This window comes from Ptychodera flava, chromosome 5 (genome assembly GCF_041260155.1).
Source record: "Ptychodera flava strain L36383 chromosome 5, AS_Pfla_20210202, whole genome shotgun sequence".
Lineage (NCBI taxonomy): Eukaryota > Metazoa > Hemichordata > Enteropneusta > Ptychoderidae > Ptychodera > Ptychodera flava.
This window is the reverse complement of record NC_091932.1, coordinates 42,846,584-42,865,102: the sequence shown is the minus strand read 5'-3', so window position 1 is coordinate 42,865,102 and position 18,519 is coordinate 42,846,584. Positions and strand designations below refer to the sequence as shown.

Here is an 18,519-nt window from a genome sequence, read left to right as displayed (position 1 = left end):
GTCGTAAGAGCCAGCCGTTGATCGGTCAAATCCACATCAAAAAGTACTGGTTGTACAATACGGCATGTTACTGCGGTTTGTTCAAAAGCACCGGTTCTTTTATTTTTACATTGACGCCTCAGTTACTCTCTGTTTGGTCTACGTGTACTGACAGTCGTACTTATAAATTTCACCATTTTTGTGTCTTTGAATGCACACACTGTCATTGCGCCATCTTGAAATACTGAGAAAACTACCATGTGGCCATCACTCTTTGCCGTCAGCATCAGGCGCTACATGTGGATCATAGTTCTCAGCATTGTTTATTTCATCTGGTAAACCTAAGGCGTTCATCTTGTAAGTTGTAGGTTCCCGTGGCAGCAATATTATGCATGCTGGGATGGTCAAACAACGGGGCAGAAGTGTAATATGAGTCCATGATGACATGGTGTCCTAACTCGTGGTGAGGTCAAATCAGCTGGGAAACAACTCACCAAGGTTTGTTTCCTTTGAAAACGCTGGATTCATCTACAGCATCGGGATCGAGAGGGTGAGGATCGTTATCAGCGACAAGTTTATGGACTTCGTCGTTGGAAATTTAACCCGTGGCGGACTCACTGAGAGTGTAAACTCTCATGCGTAACATTAATGCATTGATTTATGAAATTCGATCTTATCAGATCCTCGTAGAATATTTTCAAAAACCATTCGACTTCTTGATCATCGTCTGGCAGCAGGTTTATCATCGCTCTTTACCAAAAAACTCTCGATCTGGTAAAAGATTGAAATTACCAGTTTGTTGGTCTGTGAATGGTCTGTGAATGGTACCACTGGCAATACTCGTTTTGTAGTATTCCTTTCTATGCTTCATTTCTTGTTGAATCGTGGCTTCTCACAGCCTGCAATATACAGGCGAGAGAGAGAGAGAGAGAAATCGAATGCCTGTTTGACGTCAGCGACAACTGACGTGTCGTCCAAAATTACTGAAGTTGGTGTACACTGAAATACTTCGAGGTTACAATAATGGACGCAAACAAACAGTAAACACTGCCGATGACAAATAATATTCACTCGCACATCATATTTCATATATTCCATGCATCTATTATAGACAATAAATTCAGGAAATACTCCTTACGGAAGATTGGGATCTAAATTTAGTCAACAGTAAATCTACAGTAGACTTTATTTTAATTGGGCATTAGATCTACTGCTTCATCTACTTTTGTGCATACTAATGAGGTCATAGTTCAGAGAGTAGATGAAATGTAGACAAAATGTGGATGAAAAATTAGATGAAATTTAGATCTCAGGTAGATGAATAGTAGACAAGATGTTGATCTACTGCCTCATCGTCTTTTGTGCACATTAATCAGGTCATAGTTTAGAGAGTAGATATAAGGTAGATGAAAGGCAGACAAGATCTAGATGGAATAAATTACATATAAGATGTGGCGTAGAAAAAAAGAACAAGAAATTAATGATGCATGGAGATCATGCAAAAGTGTTGAAAATGAAAATGTAAGTATGTTAACATGTCAATGAATTTTTAGGCATTAAAAATTGACCAATGGCCATGGTGTAGCATAGGTTAGGGCTACAGTTCACGATGAGTATCACAATATTGCATATCACAACTACATCCTCTTGATGCAATTTGGTGGCAACTTCACTGAGGACCATGCTATCAATGGACCTTTGCATATCATGAAAGATCTCACGCTGCAAAAATCAATCATTCAAAGATCGATCATGGGTGGTACTCAGTTCAAAATAGAAAGTAGAACATCGTGCAGGCTCACTCAATTTTTCAAAATCTTTCTCAACTGTTATAATGTACGTACATACATGATTATAAAAGAACATACTGCATACAATTTGAAGCATTTCAGTACATTCAATGGCGCTTTATTCAAAAATAAGAACAGAAATATTCTACATGTTACACAATCAAACTTCACATCGTCGTGGTATTAAAATAGACGATCAACAAACCTTGCCTATCCTCACGGGCCTACCTTTAAGTTGCATTACTGTTACCGCTGTACCAGTACTGACAGTGTAGAGGCACTGCCGCCGTCAACTTATTATTGCCAACCTATCTCTCTACCCGATGTAATTCTCGATCGGAACACTTTCTATGCATATCAGAATTTATGTCGCTTAAAGGATGTTTCCAAGGTGTATAGATGACGAAAATGTGCTTGAAAAATAAGTTTTGTTAAAGTACAACTGATGAGCAGGCTGGCTTCTCTCCCCGATATGCATTGATATGCTGAACCATTGAAAACATGGCGCCTTCTGATTGCGCATGCGCACAAGGTCAACTCTCACAGTTGACCCGGAAATCGAAGCAAGTTACAAGGTCATTTGCTCACTACAAAAGAGCGAGAGGTAGGGGAGATCAGTCCAAACGCGAACTCTCCATGCAAATGCAACCGAATACATCGTCCAGGTGAAGAAATTACTTAAAGCAGTACTGGTAATTTTTAAAGCTGACTCGTGTTATGCATGTACTGAAATGCCATTGCTAAAGTAACACTACATGTAATCTTATCTAGGATTGTACATGTTACGTTGGCAATGATAAAAATATCAATACAATTATTTGTAAGTTGACTGAAAGATAAGCTCGTGGTTACTGATTTTCAAACGATTCAGAGGTGACTTAATGATACTTTGAAAGTTTTATACGAGGAAGGTTTTGATGTTATGTTTTACAACAAAAATTGTCATTAAAATCAGCTGGGATATCAAACAGGTTCGTTTGATTATTTGTTGGATATCAAGCCGAGGAAATTAAAGTTAATGAGTTATTAAACTAACAAATTACATGCGACTGTATTGACCCATCTGAAGAAAGTATCAATGAAAACATGTTGATTTTCATTCTTTTTCAATGTGATTCACTTAAAGTCACTTTTTCAAAGATTAATTACATGTAAATCTTTATATTTTTAACTTTATCACAAAACAGTAGTTTTGATCCCTGTGATATTTTGCATTTGTGCTCCTTGAGTTAAACAGGAGTGACTTTTGCTGAAAAGGAAATTAATTCACTAATTTCTTCTCTCTTATGTTGTACAGTATGTTTTCAAATGTAAGGTAAAACGTGTTGTCTTTTACTGATATGCCTTTTGCCATGGAGGTTGCAGTTTGCGAATCATAGAATTTGAAGGGATTGGATGTTGGACATAGTACATACAGCAAGAAACAGTGCTGTAGATGTTATCTAAGATTTAGTTTAAACAAGATGGTGCTTTTGAAGAAGAAGTAGATGAGTCTTTGTTGGCCTAAGTGAACTTTGTAGATGAAACTCCCTTAAATTGGATTGTAGATCAGTGTAGATGAAGATTGTGCAAATTGTAGACATATTCATGTCTGGGTCGACAATATCTGTAGACAAAGCTTCATGTAGACAAACTACTTTGGGTCTTCATCTACTCAACCCTGATGTAGATCTACATAAAGTATACTGCAGACCGTCCGTAGATCTACTCTCGTCTACCGTAGGCTTTAGTTTCCGTTAGGGACATTTCTCTTTCATATGTAAATAACGAACATCCCAGTTTTGCCACATATTGAGGCATTTCTTATATATCCTTTTTCAATTTATGGCTTAAATATCATTGTGTATGTGAAATTCTGATTTTAATGGTTTCTGGTTGTCGTAACATTTCATTTTGTTGCTATCAACACGATTAGAACTAATTTTGGATAAATGGATCTTCATATTTTTGAAAATTCTCAAAAGTAATAGGTGCCATATAGCTGAATGTTGTAATATTACAAATTAATCTTGACAAAAATTGTGTAACTGAAAAAAAACCCAGATAAAGTTACATTTGCAGGTTAAAGCGACTTTACTTCACCACCCAATTATCCCAAATTATTTCCAATGGTGTTTATGTTAATGATTTAAAGTTTGTCCTCAAAGTCATATACCAGTAGTTAGAAATTACCCATAACAGGTCACATGAAAGGGCAGGGAACACCTCCCTGGTGGCTACATCGTTTTTGTCAAGCAACAATAACTATGACAGTTATGCACCAACTCAAATCGTTCATGCTTTACCATGGTTCAGTTCATCCTGATCATGCAACTACAGAGAGAAGTGTGCTCAGAAATGTGGACCTAGTGCATGTCCATTTAAAAAAAACAACACTGACAATACAGTAACTATAGACACTTGCACCTGAGGAAAACTATATGGAGACACAAAACAGGCTAGCATAGGCTAATTAAGTTGCAGTACAATACATTTACAGCGCAGAGTGCCTGCACTCTTCAATTACCCAAGCACTCCTCAACATTTATTCATGCTTTTACTCTGTAAAGCAATCAAATCTTGCGAATGGTGTTTGTCATGATACATTTGATGACATTGTTCTGCTGAGACTGCCTTTATACCAAGACAGCTGGAAATTCTGGGACTGTCATGGTGCCTGCAACTCTGCGTTGTGTCTCAGGGCTGTGCGTTAGAGAGAAAGGTGATCCAGTATGATTTTGGATAAGGTTTGCCTCTTGCGGAAATTTATAAAACCAACTTCTTAACCAACATTGTTATACTATGGACCCACTGGTAGCCTGGTACACATATAATATTCAATTTTTACTACGGCCCTAATGGGATTCGAACACACACACACAAATACATTGAAAACCCGACATATTATTTTCTGACTTCTCCCAACATCATGCGTACAATGGCAAATAAAAGTGATGACCATGTCTTACCAATGCCCTCATTTTTACTTTCTCTATGTGAAGTGTGACCATTGCTATTGTTGTGAAAGTCCTTATCTTCACCAAAATTTTATGAAAAAAGACCACTCAGTATTATCCAATACGGCAGATGTATGTCATATAAAATGGTCCAGAAGCAATAGTTGTCAAAGTACCATGTGAAGTCACCATGCAGTACCAACAGTTGTTCAGAACACTCCGTAGTATATCTGGTATATTAACAAGTTTCCCCAGACGATATAAATATGATATCAAAAGGGATCCAATAACCAGTATCACTCAAGGTAAACAGTTTCTATATCTGAGAAACAAAGAAATAACAATAGGTTCATTTGCTCAGTCGTTGTACCTGCTTTGTGACTGGAATACCCGTTGAGCATACCTGTTTGGCATGTTACACCCATCATGAGTTACCAAAAGTGACAAATGGAGTTTTGTTTGGCAAAGCCACCAAATTATTTGTCAGTAGCACAAATACTCAGGAAATGCTGTCACTCATCATTTGAAAAACGGAAATGTGTTCCATATAACTAGATGAACAATTCAAATAATCTACTTTCTGAGAATCCTTGCCTCACCAGCTTTTTTACTAATAAGCTGTCTCTCACTCAGAAGTCTTCACATAATTACAAGCTCTACTGTACCTCAGCAGATGTGAAAAGCATACTCCATAATCTGAAGCTGACATTACTGCTAGGCGACTGGGTGCCATATGTTGTGGGTTCGAGCTCCGATTGAAGACATCATGTATTCTTTACCCTAGGTTGACAGCTCTGCTGGTTGACGGAAGTGTCGCCGAGGCTATCTTTCGCCCAGTTTAAGCAATGTATGTATTCATTGCTTCGATAAAGTTTGTCTGCGATGTGTGATAGTTGAGCGTGCGAGCGTGAGTGCTTCCGAACTCTACAATGTATGGAGAAGTCGAAGTCAGAAAATTCTAAAAACTTTTTAAGCCCAGTTAATGAACCACTCTTTATGAGAGTGGGGATTGGGTCGAGCGGTTCTGTCTGTTGCTTCTCTGCTAGACGACTGGATGCCGTATGTTGTTGGTTAGAACTACAATTGAAGACATAATATTGACAAGGTGGAAAAGTTTATGTTTCAAAATTGAAATCTAGTCTGTTGTTTCCTCAGCTGAGGACTCTTGATTTCTCAGCTCCTGGTTTAGCAGACTTGCTGCGTGATTGCGACTGAGGTGCTCATGGTGCAGGATCATATGCTTGTGAACGTGCCCTTCAAACTATGAAGCAGCTCAGCGTACTCATCTTTTACCCTGGCACAGTTCCCTTGTTTTTAATTATTAGTTCGACTCCATTCTTAGGGAGGAAGAATGAGGAGTTGTTGAAGCAGAAACTTGCTGATTAGCAGTTGCAGGCCACTGTGGCTGACATTCTCTAAGACAGGTAACTTCTGCAGACTTTTCACTCGACAAACCAGCCCTTACCTCGGGTCAGGGCTGGTGTTTCCGAACAAGTCTATTGTTCACTAGATCAGGGATGTGCAAATTAAGGAAGTGACTCAAGTCAAGTGTCCTCCCATACCGCTTCCTTCAGTACCATTTATGGGGTACCTTCTGTATTTTCACCCACCGTTGGAAGAAAATTACAACAAGCCGATTATTCTCGATATTGTGTCCCACAAGGTTCATCGTATCTCTATGGTGACCAGCCACTGCTCGCCCTGCCAATTTCTGTAGGAACACAGATTCATCCCCTCCTCCTATGCTGATGAGTCAATACCCTCCTGCTAAAAGGGGCTATTCAGGCGGTTCATCCTTCGCATTTAATGACTGGGTTTTACAGACACTTTCCCTGATTACCAAAAAACAGCCAGCTGGAGACCCATTTTAGACCCCCAGTCATCTGAATTCTTACATCAGGGTGGACACTTTTCATATGGAGGGTATAAAGTCTACACGACACACTCTCCAACAAGGGGAGTGGGCCACTATGATAAACCTCAAGGATGCAGATTTCTATTTACCCATACACTCAGTGTTCAAACTTTATTACTTCAAGTTTTCAGTAGGCCAGCAAGTATACCATACCAGTTTGTGGCTATGCCATCCGGTCTGGTCATAGCTCTGAAGATTTTCACTAGGTGCCTATGATAGCATAACGACAGGGGCTGTCAACCTTGGTAAATCCTTACCTGGACGGTTGACTGGTCCGTGCATTGTCACCCCATTCAACTCTGTACATTACCCATGTTACCTTGGTGACAGCCCTTGACTTAGGTTTCCAGTGTGAACAAGTCAATCCTAGTTCTGGCTTAAGTCATCCACTTCACAGGTATGACATCGGATTCGATAGAAGATTTTAGTTTTTCCTATAACTCAAAATCTTCTCAACATGAAAATCTCCGTCTTCACATATGTGTGATGATGCATATCACAGCAAAAGAGTTTTTCGGTCTCTTGTGGTTGATGAGTTTTGTGGCTCATCTTATACCCCGGGCGGGCTTCGTGTAAGACCTGTTCAGCTTTATCTACTTGTCCTGTGGAGGCCATCTGCGGGGCATGCAGAGTCAGACCACTCTGAGGTTTCACTCCAGCTGTTTCTATCGAGGGACAATACGCTTAATAGGGGGTAGGGGCAAACTATGTCCTCCGAAGCAAGTGTCACAATTTTAACTTATGCGTCCTTCTGGGATGGGGAGCGCGCATCTGGATGATCAAACTATTTCAGGCTTGTGGACCAAGAGTCACGCTGTCCATTATAGTAATAGGTTGGAAATGATGGTGGTATTTCCGCCTTGAAATATTTTCAGACTCAAATTTGATATGTTCCAACAATTCTACTGTGGTAGTGTAATATATCAACAAACATTAGGTGGCATGTGGTCACCCACCCTGTGTTACCTAGTTTGGGATACCTTGAATTGGTGCCAACTTCACAATATTTGGTTTAGGCACTTCACTTCCATGCATTCGCAACGTCTTGCAGATGCTCCTCCCAGGGAGAAATTCCTTCCCATATAGAGTGAAAGTTATGCCAGTCCACTATGGATCACATTGTGCCATTTGGGACAGACCCTATATAGACCTGTTTGTGACCTGAGACAGTCGCAAACAAAAGGTCTCCATACCTCTCCTTTATGATTGTCTGCCGAGTTTTTGTGAAGTACTCGGTGTGAACTTGATGGGGATTTTCTCGATAGCATGATCCCTCTAGTACTTCTTCTAGGAAAGTATTTGCCAAGATAGTGGCAGATCGATGCAAAGCCACTCCCATAGTCCCGTACTGGCCTACCGATTGGTTTCCCATGCTACTCAAACTGTTTGAGCTATGAGACCATTGGTCTTGCCTCATCAGGCACTTGAGCTCTTCCCTCTGATGCATCATGAGGTAATATTGACTGCATGGAGATTAAAAAGCAATCTTTGCGTCAGCGAGGTTTTTCTGTAGAAGTAGTCTCCCATATAGGACTTCCACTTCAAAGTCATATGATACAAAGAAAAGTGGTCTCCCTACTGTGATTGGTGCTAGGCTAGGTCGATTGATCCTGCAGACCTTCGCCTCCTCAGTTTTGCAGACGTCATCTTTCTGTTTCATCAGAAGAAGGCTGAGGTAGTCCACTATTGAAGCCTTCAGAGCAACTTTTGGTAACATATTCAGTCTGTTGGGGGCTAGAGTGGTCACATTACAATCAGTCTCTCTCAGGTTTAATTGACAATCTGTCCTTAGCGAGACAGCTACATGTTCTTTAGTACCATAGTGGAGTTTATCACTGGTACTAAATGCATTATTGCATTTTCCATTGAAGCCTGTACGGTAAGCTGACTTTACTTTCCCCACTTATAAGACGTACTGTCTTTCTGTTAGCTCTGGCTACTGTGGGTAGACAGTGTGAATTGCATGCTTTGTCAATTCTCTCTCAGCATTGTAGGTTTTATATGCATGGGGTTGTATCATTGAGTACCTAGGAGGGGTCATCTTCTTTTCTAGTGCACATAAGGACTGCCCAGGTGAGTGACAGATTCTTGTGTAGGTTCGCCTTTTGAGTAAGAATCAATAAAGCTGTTGTTGTCTTAAAGGTAAGTATTATTTAAAGAAATTAAAATCCGGGGAGTTTGCATTTCTGTGACAAACTATGCCTAAACAAAGATCATGAAGATTCATGCCCTAATCCACTGTAACGGATTTAAATGTCAACTTCAGTTTTATATGTCATTTATTTACATGTAATCTGTACTTTCCTTTTGGATACCTTGGTGATACTGCCAACTGTCTCTGGCCCTGATAACATTTTATTCAAATTAGACAAAGCATTTGAGACAACTTTGAGATTTCTTCACAGGTTATTCTTATTATTGACAAGCGACCTAATGGCCGATTTAGCTCTGCTGTGTTATGAGGAGAATAACCATATTTGACACGTGTTGATGAATAAGGTGGAAATCTTTGATAGCTCATTTCAGTGGCCAGACAAAAATATCTCTGACATGCCAGGCCCAATTTCTTTCAAATTTACCTCAAGAAAAACACAATACGGCATACAAATGCATGTTGATTTCTATTGGGATATGATCTGATATAGCCACCAGGCAGCCATTTTCTTACCATTTTTTTAAATGTACATAGCCATTACTAAGAGTTATTTTAAACTTGGCACAAGGACAACACACTACACAACACACTACGACTTACACAAGCGCATCAAATGTGTTCATAATACAGCTAATATGACTGCAAGGTGGCCATTTTCTGGCCATATTTATGTCCAGGGCCATTTAGACGTGCTTTATAGATTTATTTTTGACGTGGCACAAGGACTACACCGTATGGCTTACATGTGCACATCCAATTTGCAATATAGACACCAGGTAGCCACCTTTTTTATAAGTTTTTCATTCTCAGTCTTATTACACTATGTATAAAACGACAAGTAGTATTTTCTGTCAGACAAAACCAAGTATAATGGTTGACCATGTGTTTAAATTTATTGTGTACACATATGAAATTGAGTGAAATGCATATTTGTACCTTAAATTGCATGCTCTTTGTTACTGCAATGGGTACTTATTATCTCGATTTCTATCCCAGAAGTTTTTTACAGCAATTTCATCGTCCTTTACAAACCTAGGGGACCTGTCAATATTATCCAATTTTAGCAGTGACAGGACAGGCACATCCAAGCACTATGCCAGCTAATCTTGCCCTCTACGACCTATTTACTTGAAAAATTTGCACCGTTCTTGCCTGAATTTCTATCCCTGGACTATTTACTACCATATTGTTATCCTCTACAAAGCCTGAAGTTGCCAAATCAATTCCCTTGCCAGCGTGCTACTGGCACACTCATGTCCACGTGATCCAGTACTCTTTGAACATAATCATGTAGTTATGAAAGAGTGTACGTAATAGCGCCGTGTACAGCCATTTGTGCGTTTTCCATGTTCTGATCCCATTTGTTTAAGAACACTAGAAACTTTGTGAGTGCGAGTGTGAGAGTACTTCATGAACTCGATAGTGTGTGGAGGGGTCACAGTCAGAAAAAATTGTAACAATTTACAGCTCAGTTATTGAACCACTCTTTTTAAGGGTGGGGATTTGGCCGAGCGGTTTGGACTGTGATGTCTTTGCTAGGTGACTGGGTGCTGTACGTTGTGAGTTCAAATCCGATCGAAAATCTACTGAATTACTGCACTTTGACAAAATTATATTAACTGGGGACTATGTCATTGATGATGTCGTGTTTTAATGTACTTTTGTGAAAAATCATTGGAACAGCTTTCCAGGTTGACTTTAAAGTTGTATTTAATATTCAGGTACTCATTGATAAGATTTATAGTTTTGAAGTTTTCAAATTTATCAGCTGCTAGGTTTCATATTCATTAGAAGAAAACCAGCTGAATGAGGCACACAGAGGCAAAGTGGCCAAATGTCCCTCTGTCATCCAATATCTGACTGATTCTTTGTACTGTGTTGTATTGCACAAGATAAAATACACTTTCTGGAAATTCAAGAATTCAAATTACATGATCATGATAACAAAAATTCAGGAGAGTTATGAACTTGCATGTACAGTTACTGAAAAATGTGGAATTTACGTGGTAATATGCAATACTTTGTAAACATTTTTCAATGACGATGTAAATTACATTGCTAACTACAAACTACTTGTATGAACACAATTTACCCACAAAGATCTACTTAATTGGTCATTAAGGGACAATGAGTTTATCATCTTCAGTGTTAGATGTATTACAAATGTATGACATCGATATCTGGCACTTGTTTGTGTAGAAGGTGACTTGTTTCGCAAATATATGTTTGCAAGTGGTTTAAATTTAAATGAACAGAGCTCATTAATAGTTAATATTTCTTTTCTTTTTCTCAGCCCATTTGGAAGATTATCACTGTAGACAGGTAAGACACAACTATTCTCAGCATATTAGATACAACATTTTCAGCAGTTTGAGGCAAGTTTAAACAATCGTTAAGTGATATCGTGTTTATGATGGCAATTATACAGCAAATTTTCTTCCACTGCCGAATTACTTTTTAATCACACCGGGTATATGCATTTTTTCTTGATAAGGAAATACATTGAACTAATCGCATAAAACACACGGTTATGCCATTTTTAGTTTGAAATTCGTCATTTAATACACATGTAAGACCAAGTGAACTTTTACTGGAGTTCATCCTAGCTTTGATAGGCCTTTTACTAGAGTGCCAACATCTGAGACAGAACCTTAATTATGAACAAATATGGTGATCATCAAACCGCCTACTGGGAATCGGGGTAAACTGATTAATCACTGATTTATCACGTGCATCGATTAAAAGAATAAGAAATAATATCAGTAGCATATGACTGACAAGCCTGCCTTGAATCTGTCATGTGGAACAATGTACGTATGCATTCATCAGTGTCAATCTCTCTCCTTACCCATGAAGTAGAACTGTACTAGAAATGAGTCAGAGTCAGCTAATATACATTTTATTTGTCACAGAAGGAGGTTCATTGACAATTACTTATAGGACATGGTTTCAGTGACTACGTGGGTGAAAGGAAAGGGAAGTTGGACAGGTGACTGATCATGAAAGTCCCATTGTACTTATCTTTGCTGCCACGTTGCCTACATATAAAAATTAAATTCCTCTGCACGAATCAAAACCGTCTGTTGGACAAATATTTATCAGTACAAATTTATCTGCAAATAAATTTTGTGTCATTGCTGTCATATTTATATGTAACATTTTTGTTATAAGTCCCCATGGACAAATAATCGCAATCATACCAATCCATAATCCAATAACACTAGGTCAGAATTCGTAAGACAATAGTTGTAAACATAGACACAAAACAGCACAGAACAGACAGTAAATAGACAGTACACAAACAAAGTCAAATTCATGAAAGAAAGATACATGGACCTCTGGCCAAAAGACCAAGAAGTGATGTCAGGTGTTTCGAAAATAGTAAGCGCATCCTGCCCCACATGTGGCACCCGCCATATATCAATCTGTAAGTCAGATAGGTAGTGGTCACTAACTAAGGCCCCATGTCACCGATGCCATCAGCGATCATTTGTCGAAGAGAGATATTGTATTTATCTACCAGCTTGCGATACCTGCCAAAAAAGCGTTTGAATGTAGAGACAAGTCTTGCTCTGGTGTAACCTTGATTGAACAGTTTGTAAGAGAGATGGCCATGTCTCTCTACAAAATCACCATATGAACTGCATGCTCTTGCATATCGAATAAGCTGGGAAATGTATACCCCATAAGCTGGTGAGAGTGGAATATTACTGATGAGGTGTGGAAAATTGATTATCCTATACTATAAGTTGAAATCATCTCTCTTGTCATATAGCCTAGTAGAAAGGTGATCATTAGAGTCAAATTCAAGTAAAATGTCCAGATATGAAGCAGAAAAGGCCGTTTCTGTCACAGTCACAGTATGCATAGCCTAGCGGCCGCCGCGTAGTATGCATTGCATGCCATTATTCTATGCATACTACGCGGCGGCCGCTAGTATCACTACACTCGTAACTGTGGTTTATGTAGTTTATTTAATCTCCCAATTCTCGAGCACGGGGATGGGGTGTTGGCCTCTGTCCATCCATCTTTCCCTCCCTCTGTCTCTCCATGCAGATATCTCTGACAGGCCAGGCCCAATTAATTTATTTGAAATTTGCCACCAGGAAAACACAATATGGCATATTTATGCACGTTGATTTAATTGTTTTGTGATATGATCTGATACGGCCACCAGGCAGCCAGTACTTTTTCAAGATGCTTAGCATTCGCCTTCATACACAGCCTGTATAGTTGTAACGATATACATGTAGGTGTTATTTTTGACAAGTGAATTTCAGTCCTGACTGCAAGTAATCTATGAATGATAACACTGCATATTGCAACAGTGCATTGTGATATGGCAAGGCTTATAACTTCTATTTTAAAAACAAACAAATCTTTTGTTCTTTAGAATGAAAAGAAAATGATATTATCAGAAGTTACTGCTTTTACTACTTAATCCGCCAGTCACATGATATTGCATCGATGTAACATACATTACGTCATTCATTATAACACACAAAGTGTCCAATTTAACTTCATATGTTCGAGTGTTTCAATTTGTCGATTGCATCAAATTCAGTTATGCAAAAATGCGCTGGAGAAAGACTGGACAAAGTTCAAGGTCAAAGTTAGCGCAAACCTCCATGGTGAAAAAAGAAGATGTGCCTTAATGAGAAAGATGATTGGATGGTAAAACAAAACAGTACTCCTTGTATTTACATTTTTACTCTCTTTCTTTGTTTCTTGAATCAGCTAAGGTATATGATAGCCTACAATTCGTTTCTTTTTTAGATCTATATCCTGATAACTTGTGTCAATCAAACATCATTTTGGGAATATTGAATTCATTTTCAGGTCACTTTGCCTTCTGTGAAATTGTAAAACTCTCCTGGTTATTTTTGTCCCTTATTGCAGTTTTGCGTTGAATTGCAAATATTTACATATACACTACCGCAAATACTGCAAGTCTTAAATCGAAATGTTGATATCTTGATGTGAAAAATACGTTCATTGATCTGAAACCCGGAGGCTTTGTGATTGATAAAATATCAGTGAGAATGCTGACTTTATTTTCAGATGAGTGACGCAACTCAGAGGTTGGATGTCAATGAAGCAATTGATTACATGAAAGAATTGGCTGAGTTCAAACTCTGGTGGATAGAGGAACCGACATCTCCAGATGATGTTTTTGTACATGCTATAATAGCGAAGGTCAGCACTATTTTTCATCTTTGATGTTTGTTTGTTCATTCACGTGAAATCGATACAGCGAAAGGAGAGTGAATTATTTACCACGTTACACTTAAAATCCGAAGATTGTTACGTTTATTGATGTCTTAACTGAGTGAATCAAAGCAATAAGTGTTAAAAAGTCTGTCTCCTTATTGTTGCGAGAGTTAAGTCAATCTTTAACCACATAGTCAGCAAACCTCTAACATAAATGTATGTAGGAACAAGGCCTACAGCAATACATATAACAGTGAAAGAAAACATGCTTCATACAGAGGAGAGAGTAGGACAATCAATTAAGTCTGTGATCTGTACAGAACCATAACTGAATACCAACAGGCTGGTGAACTCGTCTAATTACCTGTCTATTGACATGAAGAAGTGATATGGCTTTAGCCTTATAACCACCACACTTCGATACATCCCTATATTGTTATCTACTTTTCAGCTTCATTCCAAATGGAATAGGTCTGGATAGTCGTCATTGATAACAATGGGCTGGGGCAACCAAGGTGAATAAATGTTTCCTAGTGTGGGTGAACTACACTGTAAAAATAGCGGACATTGGACGCATCTTTACGCGTTCAAAATGTAGATGCCGGTGTTCAAATTTGAACGGCTAGTGTTCATATTGTTAACACTCGTGTTCATATTATTAACAATGATGTTCTAAACCTGAACACGGAGTGTTAACAACCATCTCCTTCAAGTGTTCAAAAACTCAGCATTACAGAAATTTTACAATACTGTAAAACAATTAACAATCTTAGTGTTTTTTACTTTTCTATGGCTATATTATTAAAGTTATTACTGCCTCGCTGTCCGGCAAACGTACGCGGATTTCAATGTAACGAATTTGCCACTAAGTGAAAAATATCTCCAGTCTAAAATTGCTGAAAGCATGTTTTTTCTAAAAAATGAATTATACAAATAATTTACACGTTTATGACTAGTTGAAATTTTGAAAAGAAAATCAGATAACCACCATGAACGTTTAGATTTTAACTTCGGCGTGCAAGAGGCGTTCTACTTCTTAACACTTGGTGTTCAAGTTTGGTGCCTTTTCTTATCCCATGATGCATCAAAACGGAAGTTGCGACATTTTTCTTGTAAACGCACGCGAAGTCGTGATCGTGCGGAAGGAAGATCAGAAAGGGTAAGTTTCTCTCCAAAATAGTTAAACGTGTTAAATTTGAAGCATCTGTATTATTACCTTTGAAATTATTTGTATAGTACTTTGGAATAGCTAAATACGTGAAGAAACCTTTTTTTCTTTCAGTGGCTCGTATACCATACACTAGCTGTGAATACGCATTTATGTTTCGGCCATGGCGTATCGATCGCACTCGGGTCAAGGGTCATTGCCACAGACCGTTGACCTGAGCGTGATCGATATGCCACATTACCGCTGCGTAATCACAGCTAACACATGTCTTTTAGTACTCACAATCGAATGTAAAACATTAGTTAAACATCGCAGAGTGTACACTCTATTGTTTCAGCATATTAGAGTTGTTTTTTTTTTTACTTTTCATCAGTTGATGACAAGGAGAAGCCAATATTTTGTAAAAGAATCGAAAAGAGGCACTGTATACCAAAGTCACCCCTTTTCCTTAACCTAATAAGGCCACCGTGTCTTTCATTTAGTCTCATGTCGCCATATTACCTATTGTTGCATTACTTTCAGGAGGCGAAAAGTTGGATTGACCTAGTAATTGAAGAGTTATTACTGAAGCTGATGGTACAGAAATTGAAGAAGATGAGTGTCCTTGAAACATGCTTGAGAACCTCAATCATCTCTTTACTGAAGCTGATGGTATAGAAATTGAAGAAGATGAGTGTCTTGAAACATGCTTGAGAACCTCAGTTCATCTCTAATGTAGAGTAACTTTCGAGGGTCAGTAACTGAATTTTGATAAGTTTCTGTATTTTTGTTCTGAATTTATCTAAGCTTTGGTAGAACGCTATGATCAACTAAATGTTACTGGAGAATAAGCTTTCAAATACGTGTAGTCTCCCTTATCAGATGCAAGAATGGAATGAAGAATTAAAGCAGAACCGACAGAAATTCAGAGTGAAAAATGTACACTCTGAATTTCTGAATTTTATGAAATTTTCACTCAGAATTTTCTGTCGCTTTCTGCTTCAATTCTTCATTCCACCCTTGCATCTGATGAAGGAGACTTCACGTCTTTAAAGGCTTATGCTCCAGTAACATTTAATTGATCATAGCCTACTACCAAATCTTAGATTATTTTGTATTGTAGATCAACACGTCTTTTGTTCTCGATTTGTTACTGTTTTTTAGCTTTGCTGTTAGCGACGCAGAGCTTATCTAATAGGTGAATGTGTGGCATCGTACTCAAATTTTTACATCCCAAGCTTTTTCTTCGAAAACGGCCAGTACGATTCCTTTAATATTTATCTTTATTTAACGATATTACTAACAAACAAACTTTTTTCGTTCACGAAGGACTTTGTTGGACAAGGAAATAGGTTTTACACTGCCAAGGACCCACTTCACCCACTTTCTGCATGTTGTGCCTTACTGTGACACTTTGTGACAACTTGACATGTTGTGTTTACTTTAGTGTGGACAACTATGTACCATGTGCATCAGAGAAGCATTGACTAACTTTTTTCCAAGTTTACAATTTGTCTATACAAGAAGAAATGTCTTAAACCATCTTACAAAAACGGAGTAAACATTTCATACGAATACGTGTTTTCAACACAATAAGTAAGCCAAATTTTGAGCTTTTTCAAAACAGATATTTTTGTACGTTTTTACAAATATGAACATATAACGTAATCCACAATATTTAAGTAAAACCTGTCATTACTTTGTTCATATTTTTAGAAAACGATCTACAGTGTTTATAAGGATTTTCTTTGATTTATGTTTTAGTGATAGGAAGGTGTTAACACCGTTGGCATTTGCCTCTGACAAACTTTACAAAGTGGCCATGTTTATTTTCCCATTTTACACTAAATAATTCTATTTTACTGAAGGAATTTTTGTGTAATTTTAGAATAAAATAATTTTACTGAATATCAGTGGTCCGTTTTGTTATTTCCAGGCTTGAACACCCCCTGAACGCCCAAAATTAAAGGTGTTCAACAAGTGCATATCATGTGTTCTATCCTTAACACACTTATCGTTGAACGGCGTCCATGCGTTCAAAAAGTGTTACAGCCCTTTGAACGCGTAAATGCGTTCAATTTTTTGAACACATTTTATGTGCAACGTGTGTTCAGATATGGAACACCATGGTGTTCAATATAATGTCTGATGAACACATAGTGTTCAAAATCTGCACACGTGTGTTCAAAAATTGAACGTTGGTTGAACACGTAGTGTTAAATTTCTGAACGTCTAGACGCGTTCAAAAAGTGTTACAAAAAGGCGTTTAATTGGTGTTCTATCCTTGAACAACACTTCACTTTACAGTGTATGTGCAGGAAGTATAGGGTGAGCTTGTGACAAGTAATCTAGAACCAATGTGTGGTTGATAAACTTACAGTATCTGAAATTTTTTTTCATAATGCAGGCATTGAATCAGATTGGTATAGGTGTAGCAACGAGGAGAGCATGCTTCAAAACAGAGTCATCTTCAAACAACTACTACAAGCAAAAGCTACAATTTTGTCAGATTGATTCATGTCGAGTTGGCGGTGTTAGCGAAAACTTAGCAATTATCCTCATGGTAAAGAAATTTGGTGGTAAGTATGTCAGTATATAGAAAGGAAACAGTTTTGTAATTTTATCACCTAATGCATTCTGGCAAATTGAAACAATGCTAAAACAACAGATCAAAACAATAGGATATTGCAATGCATTGTTGGTAAAAAGTAGCCTTCTTATTACAGCACTAGTTAGAGAAATGTGATCTAATAATTCATTTATTCAGATGTCAATGATTTCATGGCAAAAGTTCTGTTTGTTTGTAAAACTAGCATCTACTCAACTTGTTTGGCTTTTTTGTATGCAATTCCTGTATAACTTAAAACTTTAATTGCCGTCAGTGTCTTACGTATTTTACCAGTAGAAATCCACCATGTTGAAAAAATGGTAAACAGCCTGAGACTTTTAAGACTCGCTTAGGTGGCAAAATTAAACTTAGGGTACTGACAATTTAATGCTTTCACCAAATTTATTCATGTCAAACTCTTCAAATTCACACCAAATTCTTGTCGTGTTAGCTTTTGAGAGTCGCTGTATGTCCACATGCTGGAAGTCTTGGTATCTTGTGAGCTGGTTAAACATCTTAGTATATTTGATTACATCTGTGTTCTAGCGTCATTAGAAAAAGGGTGACAATTTTTGAAAAATCTGTGGTAACTTTTAAAATATCAATTCTGTTTGCAGAAATGCATTTTTCTTCTTAGATGATCAACTCTTAGAACAAGTGCAAGTTATTTTTGCAGATTCTTTCCAATTCCACTGCTCTTGTCTGAGGACAAGTTCTAATCAAAACCGCCGATCTTTTTTCAGTTGTCTGCAAATTCATTTTTTCTGTGGTGTTACCA

The 18,519-nt window shown here is 37.9% G+C and overlaps 1 pseudogene; it reads left to right on the top strand.

The window, feature by feature from the left end:
* The first annotated feature begins 12,590 nt into the window (after positions 1 to 12,590).
* On the top strand, positions 12,591 to 18,307 carry LOC139133754 (mitochondrial enolase superfamily member 1-like; annotated as a pseudogene).
* Positions 18,308 to 18,519: the final 212 nt, after the last annotated feature.